The 27,510-nt window shown below is 50.4% G+C and overlaps 1 protein-coding gene across 2 annotated transcripts in view; it reads right to left on the reverse strand.

The window, feature by feature from the left end:
- The window catches only part of Ctbp2 (C-terminal binding protein 2), a 142,661-nt gene that overhangs the window by 85,528 nt on the left and 29,623 nt on the right, over nt 1-27,510 (reverse strand). For both annotated transcript variants that reach the window (XM_047554469.1, XM_047554470.1), the window contains one exon: nt 12,560-12,663. The gene's annotated coding sequence lies outside the window, so the exon portion shown is untranslated. The remainder of the gene's footprint in view (nt 1-12,559; nt 12,664-27,510) is intronic.

Genomic DNA, 27,510 nt, shown 5'->3' on the forward strand with positions numbered 1-27,510 from the left:
GGCCTCTTGGGCACAGGTCTGCTTACCAAGGAGGAACAGATGCTGAGCTCTGCAGACAGGACAGATTCTGTAGGAAATAGATTCCTCCCTCTGCTTATCACACCCCCGGGGAGACTCCAGGATCAGGCTGTAGATGACCCCAATCAGGAGGAACAAAGCCTAATCCCGCCCACCGGCGTCAACCAGGGGCTTGACAGACCTCGTATCCACCAGGAAATCCGGCCAGGTCTTCTAGGACCGAGTCCTTCTAGGAAACCTTGGAATAGGGGGCTGGGTTCAATTTCTCCCCCGGCTCTTACTGGTCTGTTTGTTTGCTGCTGGGGATCAAACCCAGGGCTTCACACAGGCTGCTCAGCACCCTACGCTGAGCTCATCCCCAGCCCTGCTTTCTCTTTAAATCTCATGGTTTTTTTTTTTTTTTTCTTTTGGTGGGGAGGGGTACCCTTGTTCAAAACAAACAGAAAACACATACATGTTTAGCAATGTGATCACATTTATCACAACAACCGAACTCGGAATACTCCCAGCACCACACCAGCTTAGTACTCTGCTACCGCAGTTAATGTTTCCTTCTCCTTTCACTGAAAATAGGACAAGAGAAGACGCTGAACTCTAGTGTCACAGCTGCCTGTGGGAAAAAGTCCCGCATGTCATAATAAAGTGGTGAAGAACCAAAACCGCTAAATAAAATAATACAGTCCTGGCAATAAACTCCCGGCATGAATTGAGACGGAAGCCTCTGGAACTGAACGTTGACCAATCCATACTCTGCAGTCCCAGTTCAGCAACGGGGGACAACAAATCTACAAGCCCAAACCCATGGCTGACCAGAGTCGAGTAAAAAACGAAACAAAACAGTTCTCAGCCTCCAGATCACAGATGGCAGAGTTAGGTGCCCACAGGGGCGAGTGTGGGGGAACATGCAGGGTGAGTTCCTGGATCCCGCTCTCCTGATGAATCGATCCCCTCTCCCAAGACAGACAGACAGACAGACAGAGAGAGACCCCGAGAGAGAGAGAAACAGAGAGAGAGAGAGAGAGAGAGAGAGAGAGAGAGAGAGAGAGAGAGAGAGAGAGAGAGAGAGAAACTCAGTCCCCGAGCTTGGAAAAACCAAGTTCAGCCAGCAGGAACCATCTCCAGGAGACTTGTTTAGTGAAATTAACTAGTGGTTTAAGAGGGGGGAGTCTGATACACAAGAGCACCCCAATTTCTTCAGAGAAATTAACATTTCAATCCTGTTTTTATCTAGAAGTCATTAAACTGTGTAACATGAATTATTGGAAGTGGAGTGGCGAATTAACTCTATTCATCAACTAAGTCCAAACACTTTAGAGTGCATCGGTAATGAAAAAATAGCTCTACAATCCTATCTCTTCTCATTAAAGTAAACCAGTTTTCTCTCTCTCAGTATATAAAACTGTCTTCTCTTCGTATAATTTATATTACCATAAGTCGGCTCACATTCTAAACTATTACACGCCTCCAATTAATTTTTGCAGCTTTTGCCTGAAAATTTAATGAGATAGTAGAGTATGAACCTGCTGACTTCAGATTATGCGTGCGCTCCCAATATTCATGTTGGCATAATAAAATAATCTGATCTGGACCTGATGAAGGCATCTCCCATTGCCAGAGCGGTGAAGGTAATGTGTAAACCAGGTCTGCACATTTTACTCTTTTAAATCCAATTATAAAATTTACTGGCCTCAAATTAAACTGCTCCTACTCATCAACCTGGGGGAAAAGAAAGACGTGGCCCAGTCTAATTACTGCCCAACACTATTTCTATAAACATTTCAGCAAGCAGTTAAGACGGATGGCTATGTGTGCAAGTCCGTGGTTCTCTACCATGGAAGCAGAGGCCACCAGCCAGGGCAGTGCGGTGAGCGAGCCCTTCCTCCATTCAGCAGGTCCCCCTGGGTATGCACACCACAGGCAGGGTGCAAACCGATTTCTGACTATGCCCCAGGTGTGGAAGAGTGTGTGCTACCTGTTTGTATGTGCAAGCGGGCACACATATTTGAGCATGTGCAGAATGTGCGTGCGTGTGGGTATATGTGCAGTTTCATGTGTGGATATGTGCAGTAGTGTTGGCACTTGGTGCACAAAGTGTGCCCGAGGAAACTCAGACAGAAATGCAGAGGTCAGAGGCAGTGGTGACCCCAGTCTCCACAGGCCTCTGGTTATTAACTTTTGCCAAAAGATTTAAAGCAAAGGTGGTCTGCAGAGATAGGTAGAGAAAAGCTAGCAATCTATGTGCGGTCGTGTGCTTCTAATCCCACGTCACCCAGCATCCAGGCTGTTGGTGGAGGGAAGCATGTGGGCATGTAGCTCAAACACAATCCCAAATCCCACCTCGGATCCTGTCAAATGCCAACAAGACAAGGAACCTTCATTATCTCTTAAGTCACCAGGAATAAAAATGGAGAAAACCCTAGCCGTGCAGGGCTGTCCCACACACACGAGACAGGCGGCTTGTGTAGTGCCCAATACACACCGAATACTCAGTTCACAAGGCTTCCTTTCCCAGGCCAGCAGCTACACTGCTTTGGGTTTTCAAAAAAAAAAAAAAAAAAATCCCTTTTCAACTCTGCTCTCCTAGTCAGAGATGGCCAGAGGCAGAGCCCTGAACCCCGACACTCAGCTGTCCCCCAGGCTTCCTGGAAGATGAATGCCTTCTCCCGGACTCTGGCTGCAGCAGCCCTGCCACCATCCTTTAAAAAGGTTCCCCGCCCTCGACAGGGAAAGCCATTCTCCTAAGGAAGTACCTGTGGATCTGTACGAAGGCTGAGCTCGAGTGGCCAAAGAGCCCTGGCTAAGGAAAGGGGAGCACAGAGATAGCCGGCTACCAGGGGAGGTGGCAGAAAGATCCCCAGGACTGTCCCAGTCTATGGTCACTCTTTCAGTCTGTCACTCAGCTGGGCCAGGGTGGGGTGCGCACCAGGACTGGTCATCTGGGCTCTTCCCAGGACCCACAATCCCAGCATACTCGGGCCAGACGCCTCTGAAGAATGGGATGCCCCGGTCTCAGGCCCAGTCCCACAGGACAGAATTCCACAGGGCAGAGCCCTGGAGGGCCAGCTACCTCACCAAGATCACAGACGCCACAAACCTTCCCCTGTACAGAATGGAAGCTATTGACTGTAACTGTCATGCACAGATGTTGTCTATTTCTAAAAATTCCCAAATAGGTCAATTAGCATATTATAAAGAATTTACTTCCATTCTCCCTTGACAGATCATAAAAGCCCAAACACAATGCTTGGTTTGAAACTGACAAGTGTATACAGCAGGAGAAGCTGTATTAACTGCAAACAACAGCAAAGGAAATGGTACTTATCGTGATTAGACACGATAATTAATCTAATTAATTCTAAGAGTAGAATGTCAAAAGCTATATATACATTTCTTTGGTAACCCAAGTTCAACATCAAACAAGTCACTTCTACTCTGCGAAGGGAAGTCCTAACATTTTCCTAACAGTTGTGCCTAGCAATAAAGGTTGTTCTGCCTGCTTTCTAGGTAAGTTACTGACACTAACAGCAGGGGGTGGCTTGGGGTAAATGAACAAATACAAAGAAAAAAGGGGGAAAAATTAGAGCAATAAATTTCAAAATTAAATAAGCTTAAATACCACAACATCCATAAGTAGGGCTGTAGGATCCTCACCCATTCCCTGATGTGGCGATTAACTCAACTTAAAGGAAGAATTCCCAAGCTTCGGTCATGTGAAAATTCTGGGGGCCTTTTTTACTTCTTCAATTTGGGGGTTGGAGGGGCGCCTCTAAGGCAGACAAAAGAGGGATGCCATTGTTCTGGAACTTTGAGCTTTGTTCTTACTTGGGTGTCTAGGAATGGCCCTGGGGAGAGCAGTAAAGGAGATAAGGGCAAGAGGGTAAGAGCAAGGATAACATGCGAACCGAAATTAAGTTAATAGATGCAGAGTTGTCCTTCTTCCCATTCTTGCAGAATTCTCTTCCTAGATTGCAAATCAAAATCTGCATTTAAATAGAATCTTTTTAATGTAGAAAAAAGGAAGCCCTAGGGTACAAAGGTATTGCATTCAATATCTACGGGCACAACATTGCATTTTAAATGAGATGCGGCATTTCAAAATTTACCGAATATATTATATACTCCAAATTGTCTTGTGATTACTGTTTTTTACTAAATTCTCCTATTTTAATAGGTTATGTTTCTTTTACAGCTAGGACTGTTAATAAAAGTAATGCGATATTACATCATTCTATCAATTTCATCTTGAGAAAAGACTACATGGTCCTGGATCTCAAAAGCTGTAGGCTCTGATAATTCCAGCCATTATTCAGTGTGAGATTCAAACAGTCTGAATTCATTAACATTGGTTGTTACAAATCTGCATGTTTAGACTTTGCCATAAAATGCAGGAGTCCAAACTCAGTGACCTGAATCTAACAGCCTTTCACGTGAAGTGGTCGCGTTCACCAGCTTCCCCTTGCGTGGCTCTAGGGATAAAGCCCGATGTCCTCTCCCTTCCCTGGCTGGAGAGAGGTGGAGGCGATGTGGGCCTCAGGCCTGCTGTAGTCTGAAGGTGTCCCTCACAGTAAGAGGTGGAGACTTAGCCCCCAGACTCAGGTGCTGTATGGTTTCTGGAGTTGGGCACTTTAGGGGGTAAATAGGACTGGGTGAGTCTGTGGCCTCGGTGGCTTTAGACCTTGCCCACTCTCTCATTGTGTGACTGCCCTCCATGCCAATGTGACAAAGCAAGATGGCCCCACCTTGATATTGGCCATCCCGGTGTCCACAATGTTAAGAAATGATGTCTCTTTTTTATCAATGACCTGATCTGTAGTATTATTGTAAACACAGAAAATGAAATGGGTCCTCTGCTGGCAATGTTTGGGCACTTGCAAAGGTCTTGGTGCATCGGCAGGAGAGTGGAAAGGTGTTCCCAGAGAGGACACATTATTAGACAGGTGGGTGTCAGTCAAGTGGCTGCACACGGGAACAGGCGACTCGGGCACCGCAGCGTGGCACCAGCACAGCACTCGGCTGGACTTCAACAGTGCATCCTTCCAAAAGTCGCGAGACTTGGGATTCAGCACAGGACGTTTGGGAAAGGCTTCGCTGTTTGGTGCAGAACTGTCACCACAGGCTGGTGGGAAGGGGCTATGTCCCACCTCATGTTCCAGAAGGAAGACATAACCCTCAGGACACACCGAGAACCCACAGGCAAGGTAGAGGAGAGCTCTCCTCTGTCCACATCTACCAAGCTCTCAGGCTAACACCGACCACAGGGCTGCCCTGGAGAAACGCACCCTTGCTTCCTCCTCACCTGCGGAGGGCCCCGTGCAGAGCCGAGCAGCCGCCATTGATGCTGCTCTCATTCTTCCCTAAGTCCTGCCAGTGGGTCAGGTCCTCGTTAAGCCCTCCTCTTTGTTTCGATGAACGTCATTAACAACACGCTCGGGGCCAGCGGAGGGTGAAGCACAGAAGGGTTTTGTTTTCCCAGGTCGGTGCCATCAGAGGCAGCCAGGGTCCATGGCAAGCTTTCCATGGACATGCCATCAGGACTCCGCAGCCCATTGTCAAGGCCCGGGCATACGACTGTCACTGTTCCCATGCAGATGCAGGAAAAGGAGCCAAAGCCACGGGGCTGCTGATGGAGTGACTGTCCTGAAGCGATCCATGACGAAGAGCCAAGTCTGCCTCGGTTGCTCTGTCTCAACACGAACACAGGAGGCTTTCCCTTCCGGCCTTAGGACACCTCCTGCTGTAATTAGGGAGCGGCAGCGAGTGGAAAGTGACAAGCCGGAGCGGCGTATGCTCATCCGATGAGGGTTTTGTGCACACACGCACACGTACGTGTACACACACACACGGCTGGGACTGTCGGTTACACACACAGCAGCACCAGCTGCTAGGCCTCTGGTGGCCAGGTGAGGCAGGCGGCCACTGAGCCGGGGCCCTGAAGGAATTTGCATCACAGTCACCTAAGCATTGGTGCCAAGGGATCTGGTGCTTCAGGACTTGGGGAACCAGTTGGATATTCATGTTGTCCTTATGGTCACAGCTTGATGTACCAGGGCAGCTGACCGCCCCCTCACCTACGTGGCTGGCACAGGCAGGGCACCCCCAGATGATGAGCAAATGCAGCCAGGCCCTGCACTACACAGGGCTCAGACTCCCAACTCGACCTGCATGTAGGAGCGCCAGGCACATGCCTTTGCTTTCCTGCAGTGGAAAGCTCCAGAACACGGCTTTGTTATTTAGGAACATGAACACTCCCCTGGACAGGTAGTGCAGCGTGCTGGTTTGCCTTCTGTCTGTGGAAAACACTCCCGGCTACCACAGAGCAAGGCAGCTCTCCCGACAGATGCCGGGAGGGGCTCCTGCCTGCACCCAGCCCACGCCACCCCCACCCCCACCCCCGGCAGCACAGCAACCCAGATTTATTCATTCAAAAAATACTCAGGGGCATTTGCACTGCGAAGGCCCCACAACAGAAAATTACGGAGATAATAAGTGCAGTGGACACAGCTCTGCCTTGGAGGGCTTGCAGAAATCACTCTAGAAGGTTCTGTGTTAACAGAACTCTGTCCACTAATCCACTCCATTTCCCATCCTTTCACTTAATCTCACCAGTCGGAGAAGTCACAGAGCTCAGGAAGAAACCCAAACAGACTAGAATTCAGCTATGGGCTCTCACGGGACATGGGGCCACCCTCCTGCACTCAGGGCACATGAGTAAAAACCCAAGCAAGTGAGGTGGGTGGGGGTGCCCAAGCAGAGTGAGCCTGATGCTCAGAGAGGCTAATCCCAGGGCTCCTGGCATGGCCAGACACACAGAGTGCCCAACAACACTGGAGTCAAGGTCCCACCGGACAGAGAACCCCTCCCTTCCCTGTTCCCATCGAATCCTGTATTTTGGAATGCCCACATGGTAGAAATAAACTGTCTTCAGTCAGCACACAGGGCAGGACACAATCACCTTGAGCGAGCCCTTGGTCCAAGCCTCCCCTGGGAAAGGATCAAGCCTGCCCCAGGTTGTGGGACCCTTCCTAAGGCCGAGTCCCACAGACCCGCCTCCCCAGGCCCCAGATGAAAAAGTCACTGCGCTGCCAGCTCTGGTTCAATTTTTCAAGGAGTTGCAGGTTCCGCCCTACCCAGGACAATAGGTTTCCAACGAGTTAAAGGTCGTACGGCTGAACTGCAAGAGGGAAGGCGACCACAGAGTAGGTGTTGTGTTACCAGGCGACAGGACCAGATGCCTCACCACCCAGTCTTGTTTTCTACAAAACACGTCAAAGACAGCAGAACTGTTCTGAGAAGTCCAGGCCCTCTCCAAGCAGATCCAGCTGGGAGGCTCACAGGGACACCTGATCTGCCAGCCCGAGAATGGACCAAGGGAGGGTCCTGTGTGGGAGCCATCTTACCGAGTCCACGGACGGAGAGCGGAAATCCGGCACTGTCATCAGATGCTCTGAACCGCTATTTGTTCACGGGTTATGTTTTTTATCCTTGCACATTAACATTTTCCCCCTAATGTTCTATCTTTTTGCCATATATAATTAATTTTAACAGCCTCTGCAACTTACCCCACAGGTTGTTTCTGTTTCTTTTAAATAGCGTACTGCTGAGAAACTGATTTGTTGGCTCTGCGTGCCTAAAGAAACCACATTATGAAATATGTATAAATGTCACTGTTCGGCCTGTTTCTCAGGATAAATACAGAAAAATGTCCCACTTTACTCCTTACACGGGAGTCCACTTGGGGAAGAGGTTTTCATGGATTACCCATGTTCCCACACACAAAAACCAGTGAATTACGCAGCATTTTCTTTTAAAACCTGCTATTTATCCTTAACTGGTACAAGTCTGGGGGAATTATCTTAATTGCTACATGGAAAGAATGAATTGCAAAAGCATTCAGTTAACCAAGACTTTATTTGTAACAGCTTGGGGCAAGGTGGGAGTTGCCGAAGTTTGCCAAAAATAAATGAAATCAATCAATAAATAAAGCGAACCTGTTCTGTCAGCATTAGGAGGATGCCAGAGGAGAAAGCCTAGGCAACGGCACCCTTGTTTCTGCACCAGATAAAAACACCAGGCTGGGGACCCACCTTCCCCGAGGGCTCTTTCCTAGAGTGTTACTTTAGAAAACACATTCGGTTTTTTGCTCTTCAAGCAACCATGAAAATTGGGGCCAGAAATGTCATTGTGACGAATTCTGAAAGTACCTGGGTACTTTCCTACCATGTGGGCGGGTTGAGGGCAAATCCTCTTTCTAGCACTGTCAGAATCACCTTGAGCTTATGCAACTCGGGAGTTGCTGCAAGTTCAAAGTTAGGCCCTTTACCCTTGAGCCCGGTCAAATCCCTGGAACTTCAGTGAGGTGACGCACCCCCCCACACACAAAGAGCCAACTTCAACTGCCTAAAAACAAGACCGCACTTCAAACAGAAAATGCTGCCGGTCCCCACACTGTGAGCAGTCGCGAAGCCGGGAACAAGTAACCACTCCACAGAAATACCCGCAGAAAGAAAGACCTTTCCCTCTGCCATTAGTCACACCCAGGAACTTGAGTCCAGAGCCAACATTTTAAACAAGAAAGCTAATTTCCCTGCCTCCTCATTTACACATCAACTTGTGCACCCCAAACCTCCCAAAACTTCAATTTCACCATAAACACAAAATCCTCCTTCCGCACATGCGGGCCCTCCCTGCGCACCCACTTCCCCCACTCTTTCTCCCTCCAGCAAGTGTGCTCTGAGCCTCGGGTAAAGGCCAGTGCTCAGTCCCCGACATTTGCCTCTGGTTGTCCCACAGCACGGGCTGTGGTTCCTGGGTGCAGCGGAACACCAGCGCCGGGGCAGGAGCTCACGCAGCCTGGGCTTGCTCAGTGGCCATGGCTGGCTTCAGAGGGCAGAGGAGGAGCCCCTCCCACAGCAACACCATGAGGGCAGAAGAGTCCACGGTCACCTCCGCTGTGCCTGGACCAACACTTCCTTTCATACATGGAGGCAGGGACTGATGCCACACACGCTCGCCAAAGTAACCTCCAAGCAGTCCAGATGCCAGGAGGCTGGTCACGGACTAACAGGGTCCTTGATATTGACACAGCAAGTCATACCACTGCAGTGTTTCTGAAGGTTCCCACTGGGCAGGGAGCAGGAGAAACCTGGGTTTGGGGGTGTGCCACCAGCACCTGAACCCCAGGTCTATAGGAAGGTCCCAGGTACTGACAGGAAGATCTGAGCATCTAGTTCCTCATGTAGGAAGTGGGGATCTTAGCCCAGGTGACAAGGACCTTGGGGTTGGCCGGTCATACCTACACTTTTCAGCATAGCATCCAAATTGGGTGCTTGACAGTGACATACTCAGTGATTCTCCAATGGACCAGAGGGCCCACCCTTTCTGAAGCACGGCTTGGAGCCACCTGTCACAAGGAGGGCCTCACTGGGACACCCACCCTGGCAGGAAGCCCCAGAAAGCACAGGCAGCCTTCGCCAGAAGGGCGACAGAGTGGAAATTGAGACCTTCGGTTTCATTCTGTTCCTCCTGACTTTGATTGGAACCAGAAGCTGGGGTGGGTGTCCTCTACCAATAGCCCAGCAGGAGTGGCCAGGGCTGACCCACTAGACGTGGATTAAAAAGGGGTTAGACTGGATGGTGGCTCCAGTGCTACTCAGGAAGCCATGCTAGGACTCTTGAGAGTCTCAGGCGCACGGCAGGCTGGGGACAGACCACCCGTGTGTTCTTGGAGGCCAAGAATGGCAACTGCACGCTGAGAATTGAAGCACAAGCCACATCCTGCAGGCCCAGGAGTAAAAGTCATCCCAACAAGACCCGTTTCAGCAGGGTGTCCCCTCCTCACAGAGGGCGGGCCAGGGTGGTCAGGGCTCTGCAGCATGGCTGTGGGCCCCGTCTCAGCTTCTCGGCTGCTTCTCTTCGACAGTCCCCCAGAGATGAAAGGCCCCAAGGCCTCTCCTCTGATCTGTGGTTTCCAACAATGGCAGTTGTGCCTCTGGCCTAAACACTGGGGCAGGACACCCAGATGGACACACTGGCTGGCTGACACTGAGTACCCAAAGGCCCTGGGAGGTTGCAACGTTGCGGGACCACAGTGCCCATGGCCAGACGCCACACAGCTCTACAGTCTGTGACACCAGGTTCTGAGGCTTAGGTACTGTTTCTCAAATAAGTGTTGTACTTTTCCTCCCATTTTTATTAGAAGAAAGATGCCTGTTCTGCCAGAAATGGGTCAGAGATCCCAACGAGGGTGAGGACCTTACCTGGCACCCAGAGCTGCCACTTCAGATGGTCAGCACAGCCTGGGTCCCCAGCAAGGCAGGGCAAGGCGCCTCCCAGCACCCCGCACACGGAGTGACCAGCACCATCCCCTCAGATTGCCACCTCCATGGGCCTTGTTGGGCAGGTCAAGCTTCCACATCATTATTGCAATCTGTCAAAACATTCAGTGTGCACAGGCAGCCCGATGCGCCATCATGCTGCGTGCAAAACCACGGCCACCATTAGTCCACCATCACTTTGCATAAAAGCAAAGCGCTTTGACCCGCCTTCCACTCAATTATAGACATTCGGCCAAAGGGGCTTCTTCCCTGACACTTCAGTTAAAATCACCAGATAACTAGGTGGCACACAAAGCACCGAGTAATACAGCACAGTAGGAGAGGACCCACACACAGGGGAAGCGGCAAGAACATCAGCTCCAGTCCCCCGAGAGGTAGGCAAGTGGCCATGCAGAATGGGTTTTCACCATAGCAACTGTCAGCAGACAGGACAGACAGTAAAAGCAGGACAAAATGCAACAGGTCTAGATTTAGCATGTCGCCCTTCACTATGAATCACAACATGAGCCTTCCTTGGGAAGGGAAAGCTGACATGTTTAGTGTAAAGTTTTCACAAAAGGCCATAAACCAAAACATGAAGTCGGGTACGACAGGAATGGAATGCTATTAAATTAGAACACGCCCTGGGGCTGGGGAGATAGCTCAGTTGGTAGAGTGCTTGCCTTGCAAGCACAAGGCCCTGGGTTCGATCCCCAGCACCGCAAAAAAAAAAAAAAAAAAAAAAAAAAATTAGAACACGCCCAAAAATACCATGGATGACAAAAATGACATAAAAGATGGTTCTAGTGCCTCGCATGTTTGCCATTCTGAGGCCATGACTTTGACGGACTTGTGGGTTTCTCATCTGCCTGCTTCTGTCTCCACCAGGGATCTCGACAGGGGCATGGCTGGTCGAACCGCCCTGTGGGCCTGCCTTTGGAAGCAATTCAGCAGCCAAGGTGTTGCTACACATTGACTGCAGGTGAGGTGGAGGGGTGGCTGCCTGCACGGTGGGCCACAACCTGCTGGGCAGGATGCCACGCCCAGAGCACACGCCGCTTCCAGAGACCCGCGAGAGCTTCATCCTGAGAGCGTTCCAAGAAGGGTTCCCTCCACATGACCAGAAGAGGTCACGCTGCCTGCTGAAGGCCACATTGTGCTGGCGCATCATCCACAGGCGTAGTCTGGGGTCCTGGTCTTGCCCTCTGCGCTGACCCTACCATCGGAGAAGTGAGGAAGAAGGCGGGCAAGACCCTCCCCAGTCACGACCCACCCGTCTGAGAGTCAGCCAGGCCCCACCGCAGTTCGATCCAGTGTAAGGGTCTCCAAGTCACCAATGGCCCCCCTGAACTCGGGAGGTCAGACCTGAGGCAGCGGGGTGAGCCTGACCCTCCTCCTAGCCAAAGTCAGCCTTCTCCCGTTGGACATCAAGAAAACTGGCTGAGACCTTTCTTGCTTTTGAATGACATTGTTCATTCAAGGATAGAACGTCTTTTTAAAAGGCAGGAGAAAAACCAATCCCATCAGAGACATTGCCACTCGGAGATTTGGGGTAAGACCCCTACCTTGTGTGAATGGCTGAAGGTTGTTGAAACTAAACTCTGAACCCCAAACCTTGCAGACTGTTATCAATCGATTCTCTTTCCACCACACACCAAATGAGTGTAGGCAGAACTGAATGCCGTCTCCTGCCTACACCCAAATTCCCAATCAACTCCCCCAGAAAAAACCATTCCACACCAAGACATCCCAGAGGTTGGCAGCTCTGAAGATCTAAACAGTCAAGAGCCACCCTCACCAGCAAGCTGCTTCCTTTCTAAAAACATCCATTTGCTATCTTACAAGGGGCTGGGGTGGCATGAGACCATCACCCTGATTCATTTTTATTCTTTTTAATTAATACATTGAGAAGTCCTAACACTATTTCCATCCCGACTTGAGTTTCCTTGTAGTGTGATTTCTGTTGACTTATCTTTATAGCAGCAGCAGGAATCACTTTACACGGAACTGTACTGCTTCAGAGTTAATTACATGTATTTTGCTTTTGATAAATGAAAATACCAGATGCAATTAATTGAAAGACAATCAATATGATCCTGCTATTAGACATCCCAGAGAAACATCCAGAGGCTGCCGGCGATCCATAGTCATCAACTAATTGAAAACACGTTCCAGAGGGGGTTTTAGAAAACTGAACTTTTACCTGGAGATGCTTTACAATAACTCACCAATATAAATCTGTCTGCAAATTCTACAGTTCACACGATGGGCTGTCCGTCTTCCTAAGGGGATGCAGCTTCATTGGTTCAAAACCATTTAAGGTGGTGAGACCCTGAAAGCAAAATGAATCAAATCAGTGAGGCTGAAGCAGGGTGTTGTTTACATCTTAGCCAGCCTTTAATTGCATCTTCCAACGCCCGACTCTATGCTAGCCGAGGTTATTAAATGGTTTCATTAAAAATACTATTTGTCTTGCTGAAGTCGCACACCAGATCACATCAACCCGTAGAGCACCAGAACAAATGAACCCTTTCCATCTACTCTGACACAAAGCCAAGGGTGGAAAACCAGAAGGCCAGGTTGTGTCGTCGCCGTGAAAATGTCATTTAAGCTTTCTTTACATCTCCGAGTGGCAAGCAAAGGGACCCAACAATCGATACCGTTGAGCAGAAGTATTACCAACTGTTTTGAGAATTATGAAGCACGATCCGTAGCCCATGGTTTCTAAGTGCTATTAGCATAAATGCTGACAACCGTTAATCTACTGTAGGTCTGATGAACGGTTGCAGTCGTCCATTAATAGAAGGTCATCTTAACTTACTACTGAAATTGATTACTCAGTTAAGAATTCAATCCTAACGTTCAATAAAATCGCACTTTCTTAGCGGATGCAGTATGAAGTGAGGTGACGCACTGAACATTTATTTCACTGTACAGGGGTAGAGAGGAATAGATGGCACCAGGGCCACTTCCTACACACGGAGCTGCAGGAGGAAGGGGCAGCCAAGTCCGTCTGGTGGCTGACAGCAAAGGCAACCATCTGGGCAGCGGCCGTGGCCCGGGGCCTGCTCCACGGCTTTGTGAGGCAGAAAGAACTTTCTCAGCTTGGGAGTTGCTCCACAGCAGGGGAGTCCGCACAGCAAGGTGACCCTTCTCCAGCCTCAGGAGACAGGTCAGAGGTACACTGTGCAGGCAGAACCACTGTCACCAGTCCTAGTCATGCCCCACCCTACCCCGCCTTCCTTACAACCAGGACACACAAAAAGGCAGGTGTCACTGTGACCAGCTTCTGGCTACACTCCACCTCTCCAACCACTCAAATCTCAGGAAGCTGTGGACTCCTAATCGCTCTCATTTAGAATACGAAGGCTGAGTCCTAGGACCCAATCCTGTTAAAGACATCATACAATGAGTCAGAGAGCAGGATCTCCGGACCTTCCGACCTCCACCGGCTTCCAAAGAAAACCTCGATCCTGTGTTCAACTCACTACTTCACTTAAGGAGCAGAGAGAGCTCTGGAGCCCGCCGGCCAGCTCCCACTTCACAAGGAGATCCAACGGCAGGCAGGACTGCAGAAACATCCCTTGGATGCCCCTGGTATAAAATGGAGTCTCTCTGCATAAACCACACAAGTCTTCCCACACACTTTATCCCATCTCTGTAATGGCAAAGCCACATGAATAGTGGCTACACTCTACCTCTTAAAATCTGTCCAATTTTTTTATTGTTGGGCTGTGATTTTTACATTGGCTGTTTCCACTCTGTGATGGGTTCAATGCTGAATTTTTAGGCATGGAGGCTCAGGTGTACTTGGGCAGGGTGGTCTCTATACTCAAGATCATCACACACCCCAGATTAAGAAAGATCTCATTGTTCTAGGCACTTTACACCATATTACAAACCCCAACTCTACAATTTAAAGAAACTAGACATCCCAGTCTTTTAACATGCACAGAAGAGAGGGACTGCTACAGATCTTCAGTAGTCCCCAAACCTTTAGTGACACAGTTATCCAGAGCCAAGGAGCCACCTCCCTTTTTAAAAAAAAAAAGTTATACTGGAGATTAAACCCAGGGTCTTGTGCATGCTAGGCAAGCACTCTATCACTGAGCTACATCCCCTTTATTTTTTTGAGACATGGTCTTGCTAAGTTGCCCAAGCTGGTTTTGAACTTGCTATCCTCCCTGCTCAGCCTCCAGAGTAACTGGGATTACAGGTGTGCACTACCATGCCCAATAGGAACCATCCCTCGGGTGTGGGAGTTTGGTCAACTTGTCTCCACCCTTCCAAGCCCATCTCCAAGGACAGTACCTTCTGTTACAGCTTCCCTCCCAGGCTGCTGTCTACCCTGCCCATCTCCAAGTCTCGAAATGTTAAATACCTTGATTTCATTTTATTCATTTCTGGAACATAAGAAGAAATCAATGATTTGGTTAATTGTGTAACAGAATTTACATTCCCTGTGAAGTACTACTTGTCCTAATTGGCCAGGGGCTTCCTTTTTCTATTTCCAATGTTTTGCACAGAAGACACAAAAATGTTTACTGATATACAAACATATGAAATCAGCTTTCAAAAATGTAAGGAAATGACGTGTTAACCTCAGGATGTTGCCCCTTTTGGAAAGAAGGAAAAGAAATTAGGGGAAGAGGATAAGATTTAGTCATTGTATAACATTATATCTTGATTTTAAACGAAGGTCCGAGGACAAACGCAACGAGCTGCCAACATCTACCCAACCTCAGTAGCGGGTACCAGCTCTGACTGGAGATCACCATGGTAAAAATAACAAACAGGAAGCACAGCTCTGTCCGAGGAGGCCTCACAGAGAAGGTGACATTCCACGGGACGTCAGACGGGGGCATTCGCAGGAGCCTGTGGACTGCCAAGTAACAGTGACAGCTCATTTAGTGGGTTAGGGACATTAAAAGACTTGGAAGACTGTCAGAACCTTTAGAGCAAGGGCCCATTGTTACTTGAAGGTCGAGAGAAGTACTTAAAAAGATTGCAGCTATAGGAAAGCTAAAAATTCAAGAATACTGGTTTCGGCAGATACTTGCTGACAGTGCAGCGTGGAGGTGTGCCCCGGGGACCTGCCAGGGGGAATTTTCTTGGCAGGATTTCTCTAAGAACTTCCAGGAGGGTACAGCCAGCTGTAGAAATGACTTCGCTGATTAAGATCACCACTGTTCTGACGCAGTGGCGTCCAGGCTAACTCTGCTGCTTCTGGCAGACAGGGTCCTGTCTTTGGCTTGTGTCGTGAACCTGGGGGATCTACTCAACATCCCTGGCCCCAGGTGCTCCTCCCACAGGGATCACAGAAGGGCTGGCAGGCACATGCGTCCTGGGAGAGAAAGTGGGGACAAAGTGGACAACCCAGCTGGGAGCAGCTGGTCTACTTGGGTTTCTAATTTTTCTTTTACGAAGTCAGGTATAAGAAAGCTGCACTCTAAGTGTAGAAGAAATACACTTTTCTGGAACTCAATGAAATTAGCACCTTGGAAAATCTGCAAGAGCCTGTGATGAGCCTCAGCAGATCTTGAAAAGGCCTGCAAGGCTCTGCCTGCTTCTTCCAGGAGGGCCCGTTCTGTCCGCACATGAACTTAGGTCATCCTTTGGAATGGCTTCCGGGCTCTGGATGGCACTCAAGGGGCAGCCTCTCACCACCCAGCCATAGACCATGGAGAGGACGTGCAGGCGGCTCAGCCTGGGCTCCCGGGCACTCCACCCTGCCGGGGGCACCGTTTCCAGAGTGCCCACCTACCTGCACCCATCTGGCACAGGGGTTTCTGGCACTACTTCTCCCAACCAAGGCTTGGGTATGCTGGCTCTTCTCAGCCCGGGGCGCTTTCCTGAAACTATTTGGATTCCTTGTCTAGACTGCCTCACTTCCGAGTTGTCGAGGCTTTCCGATACCCATCTACTGTCCCATGAGAACAATGGGGACAGCCTCACCCACTCCTTTGGGGCAGTGGTCTTGGCCTCCTCTCAAGGCTGAGTTGCACTGGCCAGTGAGCAGAGCCACAGTTCAGCTGGGGCAGTTATCAGGAGAAGGGTCTTTAAGAGATGAATGTGGACAGCAGGAGGTGGCCATGAGACAGGCTCGTGGCTTCTACAAGTCTCGCCTCCCAGACCCTCACAGATCCAAGGCCCCAGACCCCTTTACTACTAAAACCAGACGGGAGTCCACAAAGGCATCGCTCGAGCAGCCACGAAGTCGCCACAGGAGCCGAGGAAGAACACTGCAGGGTGGCGTTCTGGTTTGGTTGGCACACAGGGAGAACCAAGCAACTGCCCCCGCCCAGTGCAGAGCACACTGTCTGCAGCACAGCACAGGAGACAGAACACTGTCACTCACGGCAGACTGCTCCTCCCGGGACTCGACTCCACCAACCACTGCCTAATGGTAAATAAGCCATACTGACCACTCTGAAACCACTATCCTCGGGTTGGGGGAGGGGCGGTGTCCTGAAAGCTAATTCTCTCCACGTCTCTCTATGGCCACCTTGGCCAGGACACACTCAATGTCAAGTTGACACTTATGCCCCAAGTTCCACCGTTTCGAGAAGGAAAATGTCCTCCGGGCAGGAACTTTACATACATGGCCTTTTGAGAAGTGCTTATGGAAATTTAGTGATATTAAATGTATTCAGCTGGTTTCAGGTTTTAAGAACATGAAACGGCCCAACGGCCAAATTTTGAGAATTCTTGTCTTCAACGCAAGGACGGCCATGGAACACTGGAAGGCGCAACTTGGGACTCTGCCATGTTCTTAAGGAAAATAAAATAGGATATCGCCTGGGTGTTGTCTCAGATGTAGCCAATTAACCCTGCTCTGCCGGGCCTTCCAGCAGTGGGCCTGTGGATGCTACAGAGCCCACGCCTCTAGGCGGGCCAAGGCCAGGTGAGGGGAGAAGCTGCCTGGGGGCCTCGGCGGGGCCTCAACCTGCTGGAGCGCCCCATCCCGAAGCTCCAGGAGGGAGAAACAAACGAGGGCGTGGGAATGGCAGATGGGAGGGCTTGGCAGCAACTGGAGAGAGGAACACGGAGCGCAAATTGATAAATGGGTGCTGCCGATCAGGGCTGGTGCTGGCCAAGTTTCGAAAGGCAAAAAAAAGGATGGATCCATGAGCAGCAGCCCACACAATGACGTCATTTCGTGAACTCGAGCTGTGTTCCCACACCCCAAACTGCCCAGCTGGCGGGAAAGCAAAAGCAGCTGCTGTGTGCGACGGGCCCAAGGCTCCAGAGGCCTGGCCAGGACCCAGGTCTGCACGTATGTGGGGGCACCACAGGCCTACTCCCAGCCACACGGTCACCTCAACAGTAAAGACCAGAGCAGTGAGGAATGCCTGCCAGTGGGCCAGGTCTCTCAAACTGGCCCAGCTCCAAGAAGTCTCAACTAAACTCACCAGGCTGGGGGTCAACCCATACCCGAGGCCCACCGGGCATCATCTCTGGTCTTTCACATCTCCACACAGTAACTGAACTGGACGGCCACCAGCTGAGGTGCACACACCTGTGACACAGCTGAGAATGACTTCAGAAGAAATGGATGTCAGAGATGAGCCCAGTAGTCAATGACTACTCACCAGCTGGGCACCCTGACAGGAGGCTGTGGCCTCGGTTTTCTCCCTCGCAGGTGAAAGGGACAGCAGAAGTTTTTCTGAGTTCCTCCCCACCAGGCACCCACGACACCCAGTCTACCAGGGGACAAGGAGCCACAGAAGGGGCTAGACAGTCAGCAGAGGGGTCTTCAACACACAAAGATGTTGAGTGTCCCAAGATGGGACAATCCAACAGCAGGACACTCCCTACTCTGCAGACGGAGTCCACAAGGCAGAGCCCTCATGCTGGTGAAGAAGCACTGGGCATCTAGCTGTGAGCAACACTTCTGAAAAGTTTAACCCTGCACCACTGCCTCCTGGAAAAGCAGGGGAGGGGACAATTCTCCCCTGATAAATAAGAGCTACTCAGAATACCATGTTACACCTGTGTCAGATATTGTGATCTTGAAATAATGCAAGCGATTGTTAAGTATTCCAAAAAATTCAAATACATGGGAAAAATAACTACAGGTCAAATAGAAAATGATTTACAAAGCACATTCAAATCTTAAATTTAGAAACATTCTTCAGAGAATTTCACTTTTTAATATATACATATATGCATAAGAGGCAGAAAATATATCCAAAATGATGTTTCTCTGTGCTAAGATTGAAGAGGATTTTTAAAATATATAACATAAAAATCATTTTAGTTTTCTACATACGCTCCAATATTTCTCCACGTTCTGCAAAGAGCAGGATTTCCTACAATCTGGAAGATGCTGTGGGCTCCGAGGCCAGGAAGCAGGACTGGGGCAGAGAATGCTGCCGCGAGACGCTGCCAGGTTAGCCCTGGGGCTCCATCAGGACGCCCTATTGCTATGCGGGGCTCAGCACGGGCCATCAGCCGTCTCTTTTAACAAATGCTTTCCTAAACGCTTTCCTAACATGGCTACTACGTGGACTGAAGAATCCAGAGTCCTGGAACGAAAAGGCCAAAGGAAATTGGGTCCCGTCTTATTTAAAACTAAATGAAGGCCCCAAACCTTGAGGTTTAGGGGACGCTTGAATTGAAAATGAAGACCGTCGCTGCCCTCAAAGGCAGGAGCTGCTCTACCTGTGACAGGCAGACTCTTTCCCTAGAGACCGTCCTTTCCATCTCCAAGGCCAGGGATGCCAGAGAGACTAGCACTCCAAGAAACTCCGGAAATCCGAACTTCCATGGAGGCCCCAAAGACCTAAGTGAATATATTTCCTCTGGAAGCAACAAAATGAATCAGTGCCAGTGGAGTGCATGAGGCCCAGAAAGGACAGCAGGTCCAGGTCACCAGCCAGGCAGCAAGGGCAGTCTGCCCTGACTCGGTCCTGGCCACCCCCACCAGTATGCGGTCAGCAACACTTCAGAGGACCAGCTGCCCGTAACCCATGCTGGGAAGCCCCTCCCCAGGCTGCAAGCCCCCATGTGATGTCCCAGACACAGACACCACTGCCTCTTACCCAGAGGGACCTGGGGCAGGGAGAGAAGCCAAATGTCCAACTCTCCTGTTGCCCACCTCGCCAAGCGAGCCCACCTTAGGCACCAAATGAGCTTTCCTGTTCTGTCACCCACCAGCTCCCAAAAGGGCACAGCGCCCAGCAGCATCTCCATTCACCCAAACAAACACAAAACACAAGAAATGAAAAACGACAAAACAAGTCGTTTTGAGACACGACTGTGGCCTGTGGTTGCCCCGTCAGTCACGGTCGATCCCGCGGTGTCCTTCGACATGGCCGTCGATGATGAGCCCCTGGGCTGGGTCTCCTCTGAGCTGTTTGCAGATAAAGTTCCAAAGACAGCAGAAAGTTTTTGTGCTCAGTACGGAGAGAAAGGATTGGATTATAAGGGTTCCTGCTTTCACAGAATTATTCCAGGATTTGTGCACAGGCTGATGACTTCACATGCCACAATGGCACTGGTGGCAAGTCCTTCCACTGGGAGAAGTTTGACGAGAACCTCATCCTGAGGCGCGCAGGACTGGCATCTTGCCCACGGCAGGTGCTGGGCCAATCACAAACGGTTCCCGGTTTTTCATCTGCACTGCCAAGACTGAGTGGTTGGACGGCAAGCCTCTGGGAAGATGGAGGAGGAGATGGACTGGTGGAAGCCATGGGGCACTTTGGGTTCAGGAAGGTCAAGACCAGCAAGGAGATCACCATTACCGACTGGACAACGCTAATACATTTGACTTGTGTTTGTCGTAGCCACCAAACCATTCCTTCTGCAGCTCAGGGGAGCACCCCACCACCCCATCTGCTCGCAATAGCCCATAATCTTTGTGAAGTTCTTTGGGTTCCATATTTTCCTTATTTCCCTCCCAAGTCTGGCTGGATTGCAGAGTCAAGTGCACAAGTATGAATAGAAACCAAAGGAGAGCAACACAGAACCCTGCCAAGCCTCTTCCATCAGAGGGACACGTCAACCACACACACACTGTCCACTGATTATTCGTGCACATGGTAACTTACCCTGGGAGCCCTGACCCAGCCTGCACAGAGGCGAGGACTCGGTTGCATTTCGAGTACAGACACCCTTTAGCTCGCATGTTAACCAAGGCGATAATTCAGAGATGCTATCCTCACTCACTCGATGAGCGAGCACACATACGAACTTTCACCACAGCACAGCGGCGCAAGAGAGCTTTCTGAAGGCACGACAGACAGGCCCACACATTCCCTGTGGAAGTAGATTCCGGGATCCGCTCTTCCTTAAGCAGTTGGTCACACAGGGGAGAGGGCGTCTGCCCAAAGAGCCTCGGCGACATAGCCTCTGACGGCTTAGCACACCAGGCCGGCACGTGTGTTCTCGGAGCATGACCGCTAATGAACAAAGCGGACCTGATAATCGATATAGCCACAACTGTGTTTCTCCACACATTTCAGCCAACGTGTAAAAGCACACAACAGAGGAACAAACAAGGTCCCCAAACCAGAGAGCCCACTGTGATGCAGCGCTGGGTGCATCACACTAGCCCACTGGGTGTCACCCCGTGGACGGACACCAAACAAGAAGGGCCCTGATCACTCAGGTCTGCGTGATGGAGTTCCTGCTGCCCAGCACTGCAGCGAGACTGGGTCGCAAACCTTCAGGATGGGACGGTCCTCATCAGCACACCAACAAACCAGGGCCACGTGCAACCTGAAGGCATCTCCCAGGGAACAAAGCTAGACAAAGCTGACCTGCACAGGCTGCTGGTTTTACGATTCCATTTGTGTAGCGTTCTTCTATGATGAAAATCAAGAGCTGGAAAACAGACTAGTGGTTGCCAGGTTCCACACCAGGAAGGGGAAAGACAATCCAACTCCAGAACTTTCTCTGAGCAAGCCAGTCGGTCTCATGCATAACCAGGTGTGCCAGTCCAGAACTGTCCTATCCACCTGAAGGGGTGTGGCTGCAAAAGGCTAACCGGGGACCTCGGGGTGATGCATACAGGAACTTACACGTGACAGAACTGTACAGAACTAAACATACTCCCAAACGCATACTCCTAACACCAGGGAAATAGTAAGTGAGGGCAGGGACAGGGTCAACTTCCAGGCTGTTACAGTTACCACAGCTGCACACAATGTTTCCAGTGAGGCGCTGAGGGATGGGCGGGAGGGTTCCCGGTCTCCTACCACTGCATGGGAATCCACGTTTACTTCAAAACGAACTTTAAACAAGTAACTACTTTTTGGCTTATTTGGCTTGTGCTGACTAGTAAGTAGGGCAACTCCTTCCTTGAGTGTTCACCAGGAGCCGGCCCTGTTGATACTGCTCAGGTCCTGGGCTGGGGCCGGTGTCTTCCAGCTCCGCAGCCCAGAAGAGTTCCCAGCTCCTGAACCCTGACCTTCTCTCGCTGAAGCTGGCCAAGACGCCTGCCTGCTACGTCAGTCCTTTCCTGGGAACGGGCACGAATGGCTGGCTTGCTCTCTCCCAGCTGCTACCAGCCACCCGGGGCTCCCCAGGCCACACCCGACAGATGGCGCCTTCCCTGGCAGAGCAGCCCTGGAGAGGAGGAGAGAAAACCAGCCCCAGGGTGGCTCCCAGCTGGGCAGGTGGGCCACTCTGGAGAACTCCAGGGCCCCTGATCCAGCCTAGCTGAATCGAAAGTACAGGCAGCAGGCTGGAACAGGCCAGGACCGTCCGTCCGGCTGACACACACGGTTGCATGCTGGGCTGGCCAGCTTCCAACACCCAGCTTGTTCAAAGAAAGTTCTGGAGCTGGAGCGTCCCAGCAGATCGCCAGGATCCGGAGAGTTGCCTGGCACAGCTACACCCTTGCCTCCCGCAGGAGCCTGGGGACCTGGCTGGTGCCCGCAGACTCTACATCAGCCTTTTTTACCAGGGGAAAGGTCTGCCGTGGGGCCAGTGCCCAGTCTGTCCTCCCATATCCTCTGGGGCCTCCCTTTTAAGGAGAGCTGGCTCTCTCTGCCGGAGCTCCCAGTCACTCCCTGCTGATTCAAAGACTCCAAAAGAAGAAAATTACAGGAGTGCCTTCCCCGTTTCTGTCTTTATTGTCTTTGGGTCACACTTTTTCCAGTCCACTTGACAGTTTATCCTACTTCCCAGCAACAGTAATGAAAACAGCCCCATCCTCAAAATGCACACTGACATGCACATGGGTGGACAAAAACCTTTCCAACAACACTATTTTCCAGACTCAATAAACCCTTAAATGGCCATTTACTCAAAGATCTCGAACCGCTTTCAAATCAACACTGCTCAGCTTCAAAGCTGTTGGAAAAAAAAATAACCAGCGAATCTCCTCCACACAAGTAAAAATTACATTCTACATAAATTAAATATATAATTTGATTAAACATGTTTATGTCTTTGTGATGACATTTAAAATAGAAGTAATCATTTTCTTTTTTAAAAGAAAAACTCTTTCAAATATAATTCGAAGCTGTCAAACCAATCTTCTGCTACAGATCTTTTAAATGTCACATACCTTCAAAAGGGGATGGCAGTTTCCTTTTAAATATGCAATTCCAAACAGTGCATTCTGAATCGAGAATGTATTAAAATACACCGCTGGCATTTATCCCGATTTAAGTATCGCCCTCTCCCCCTCCCTCCTGGTGGATCTGCTCAGAAACACGGCACTGTGGCATCTCTCCCCAGGACAGCTCGGGCTGTCAGTGCCACCGGCGGTAATCACGGGGCTGAACACCAAGTCACACTCCTAACACCTTAAGGGGGCAAAGGTATCCTGTGCTGATTCTACCACTTTCCCTCCCAGATGGCTCGCTGAACTCTGTGCACCCCAGTTTTGGCACAGCATCAACGGCCAATTGTAAGACAGTGTTAATCACATGCAAGGAAAACTCCGAACTCATTCTCATAAGTCAATGACCTACATATTCAATTGCTTATTCGCCATCTCAGTAGCAAACACTGTGCTATATTTAAACGCAGAGTACAGATCTATCTTTCTTCTAAAAGGCTTAGAGAGACAGATAAGCTTACACTCTAGCCCTCCCCTCCTCAGCACCAGGAAGGCAAATCTGTCAACATCCAATGTTTGGGGGACTCTGGAGAGAACACGTTCTCTCTCTCTGCTGTCTTCATAGGGAGGTATGAAGGGTCATTTTTGGTAAGTAGCCAACATGAGTGAATGCTTCTCCTGAACCCAAGGCAGGGTGAATGCTGCCTCCGGCAAAATAAGTGCTCAAGGAGGGAAAAAAAAAAAAAAAAAAAAAGCCAGACAACTTCGAGTCAGTTAAGCACAGGTAGCAAGCATGTCCCATGCCAAGAGCCCAAAAAGTCGAGATGGCGACCGAATGGAAGCACTTCCTAACTGCAGTCCCCTGGACTGAGGGCCAGCATCCGAGTCATCTTGGCATCAGCAGAGTCAGAGACAACAGCAAAAGTAGCACAGCCCTCTTGAGCTCTGGGACGGGGAACCACAGCTCGGGTGGTTGCTGCACATCTCTTGGTATTTCACCCAGATCTGACGAAGCACAGGTGAGTCGGCCCCACACCCAGTGATCCTGGAGGTGCGCCGCATGCCGGAGAAGCCGATGGACGACCAGCCCTAAGCCAAAGCGGACACCCCCCACCTGGGAAGGGGAAGCTGCACCAGGGCCCAGCACAACTCCAGGGAGCCTTTCACGAAGCCTGTGATGCAGGGGGTGCTGGGGAGAAGGCTGGAGGGGATTGCTTCAAACTGGAGTTGCAATTAGTAAAGCTGGGCAGCCACAGGCTGTGTGGCCACAGGTAAGTAACTAAGCCTCTCGGAGCTGAAGCGAACTTCCACCAAGCAGAGGAGAGGAGGGATGCAGCCTGAGATACACTCAAGCTCCAATTCCACTTAAAGTCAGGCAGCCATGAAACTTAACAAGTCTCAAGAGTTCCTGGGGTTTGAAAGAAATCCACAGAGTTGGCGAAAAAGACTCTCCTCTTCTTTGGGTTCAGACAAAAGTCCCTCCTCGGGTGGCAAACCCTGCTCCCAGGACAAGGATGGAAGGGCCAGACCTCACAAGCTGACACACAGTCCCAGGGTGCAGATGGCCAAAGCAGAAAGTCACAGGTGACCAGAAAGACATGGCGGGATGAGGACCATCGGTCTGTACAGCACCTGTTTTCTTCCCTGAGAGGGCCAGATGGGCTTGCTCCCTCTCCCTGGCCGGCCCCACAGGACTGATCATCTCCTCTCACAGGTGACAATGTTCTTTTATGTGACCTTTCCTATCAAGCTTTACGCCAATCATTCCCAAGGTGGACACACAGCACACCCACGTACACGTGTACTCCACAAGGGTCCCCGCGTCGTGACTGGACTTTACAACGGCGTAAAAGCGAAACATCTTCAATGAAAACTGCACCTTAAATTTTGATCTTTTCCTAGCCTAGTGATACCAGGCAGCAGCACTGGGCCTCAGCTCCCAGGCGGACATGGCACACAAACGTTTTTAAAAGAGAAAAGACCCACTCAACTGACCAACTCCTTAAGGTATTTCAAGTTCTATCACAGATCAAAAATATCCTCAGCTGAGTATGTTGGCACAAGCCTATAACCCCAGCAACTCAGGAGGCTGAGGCAGGAGGATGGCAAGTTTGAGGCCAGCCTCAGCAACTCTCAAAAAATAAAGAAAGGACTGGGGATGTGGCTCAGTGACACCTCTGGGTTCAATCCCTGGTGCAAAACAAAACAACAACAACAACAAAAACCTAGAAAGGCCCCTCACAGAATGGCCTCCCCTAAAATGTCCCTCCACTTTTTTCTTCTCACTTTTTCTGATCACAGGTAGGGTACTGCAGGCCTGGCATGTCACCAGGTCCTGGGCTTGGGCTGTGACAGGGCTTCACAGCAGCGACCATCCCTCTACACAGCTCCCCTATGCCAAGGCACTTACTGAGGGTCAGCTCAGTGACACATACCGAATGGTCCTCGGCTCAGAGCTGCCCCACCTAAGACATCTGTTTATAGCCCAAACCTTACAGTTGTTTCATTTACATCTTTTTTTTTTTCCCCCTTCTTAAAGTCAACTCTGGTCCTCATTCAATCTCATCCCCTCTTACAGCCTTTTTTTTCCCCAAGTCCTCAAAGTACTTTCTCGAGAGAGGAAGGTTATAAATAAGTAAAACAGAATCCACCAAGAGGACACTCTAGGAGCCCCATAAAACACGCCTCTGAAAGTGACGGCCCAGGGAGACTTGGGGAAGCTGGCAGCAGCGACCTGAGGCTGAGCGCCCAGCCAGCCAAGACCCGGGGCTCTGGATGGCCCAGGTCACGTGGCTCCTCTGGCAGCACCTGTTCAGAACACCTGCTTAGCCACTCAGCAAACTAGAAGAGTGGGCGCTCCCATGAGGTCATCAGGGGCTATCTAGGTTTGGGCCTATCTAGGTTGCTTGTGCCTCTGTACCAAAGTCATGAATGCAAAAGGTGGACAGAGACATGAAATAGAACCAGGATCACAACAGGAGCCAGAGGGCCACGAGACCCTTGCTCTCAACTTGCTGGTGTCAAGGTTCACTGGAAAGCAAGGCGCCACGCCACAGGGCAGAGGCATGGGGTGGGATCCGCACCCATTCTGAACATCTGGAATACAGAGCAGCAGACGCCGGCTAACTAAACAGGGCGTGGATATGTTTTCTGGGGTGGGGACTCCTTGGCCCACCTCCAGCAGAGCAAACCGTGTAAACCCTGCCCCATTCTGTTAGTCGGGGAACTAAGGGAGAGGAGGGGGCTCCACCCTCTTGCCCTCTCACCCTACTGCAGCACCCAAGCAGGAAGCCGACATCGTGATTTGTTTTTAAAAAGTACCTCTCACTTCCATACATGATTGGTGGAAGCATGAACTCTTCTAACTTCTTTCTAAGATTAAACAGATACCCGTTCGATGGCCCAGCAATGCCATCCCTAGGAATTTACGAAAAACAAATGGATATCTATGTCCACAAAAGAAAAAAATGTGTTCATGAATGGTTTGTAGGACTTTCATTCAGAACCCAAAGCTGGAAGACAGTCCAAGTGTCCATCAATAGGACACCAATAGGTGAAGAGGTCAAAGACTAGTAGATTTGTTCAATGGAATATTACTCAGCGGTACAGAGGCACAAGCAACCTAGATAGGCCCAAACAGGCTTCTGCATCTAGAAAACATTATGTTGACTGAAAAGGCTCTAGGCACAAAGATGCACATGCTACCTAACATGCACATTATATTACATACACACATTATGGATAATATGTATAACACGTTACCATAGGGAATTCTAGAACAGGCAAAACTAATCGTATTAGAAAAAACAGTGGTTGCCTAATGTGATCATGAAGGTGGGAGAGGGGACAGCCTGGAAAAGACCACGGGGACTCCAGTGGAGTGACGGATATCCTATCCCTTGATGGGTACTGGGATGCGCACGTGGCCCTACCCGTCAGAACCTGAAGATCACCATGTTCCAAGCCCCTCCCCTGCCTATCCCCACTCCACCCCACACTCCCCAAAAGTTTTAGCTCAGAGGAAAACAAAACAAAAAGAACCACAGACAAGTGGGCCTCCCTGGTGAACAGTTTCTTCCCATCAATTCGTGGCAGGTCTTCTCTGCAACGGGGCCCACAGAAACACCCATGAGGGCCAATAACCACCGACCGGGCACCTGGCACAGGAGACACATGCTCTCCACAAGCACTCCAGGGCTGCTGGGAGGCCACCGACATGTTCGGATTGTGTCAAGTGCAGGTTGAAACAGCATGAACTCCCTGCACAGGAAAAGGGCACCAGGGGAATAAAACCCCAGGACTATGACATCGGCAGCTTGTAGGTTCCACGTGGCTTTGAGGCCGGGAAAAGGACAGCCCAGGGGTTTCTGCTGCCTCCCCAGGGGCAGAGCAGCCTTCAGCCACAAACAGCTCCCAAAGAGCAAAACTATTGCCTCGGGTCCTTCCGGAAGCCAGGTGCTACATGCCACGCGATTCCTCAGCATGTCTGTGAGAGCTGCGTCCTATAAAAGCGGGGCTGCTCAGTCTCAAGTCGCGCTGCCCCAGCGCAGGTCACGCACGGGCTGCGCTCACAAGCCTCTCTTATCACCCAAGAGGCTTTTAAAGTATTAAGTACAGAAAATGCATGCAACTCCCCAGTTAAAATAGAGCACACGGACACTCAAA

This window comes from Sciurus carolinensis, chromosome 5 (assembly GCF_902686445.1).
Source record: "Sciurus carolinensis chromosome 5, mSciCar1.2, whole genome shotgun sequence".
Lineage (NCBI taxonomy): Eukaryota > Metazoa > Chordata > Mammalia > Rodentia > Sciuridae > Sciurus > Sciurus carolinensis.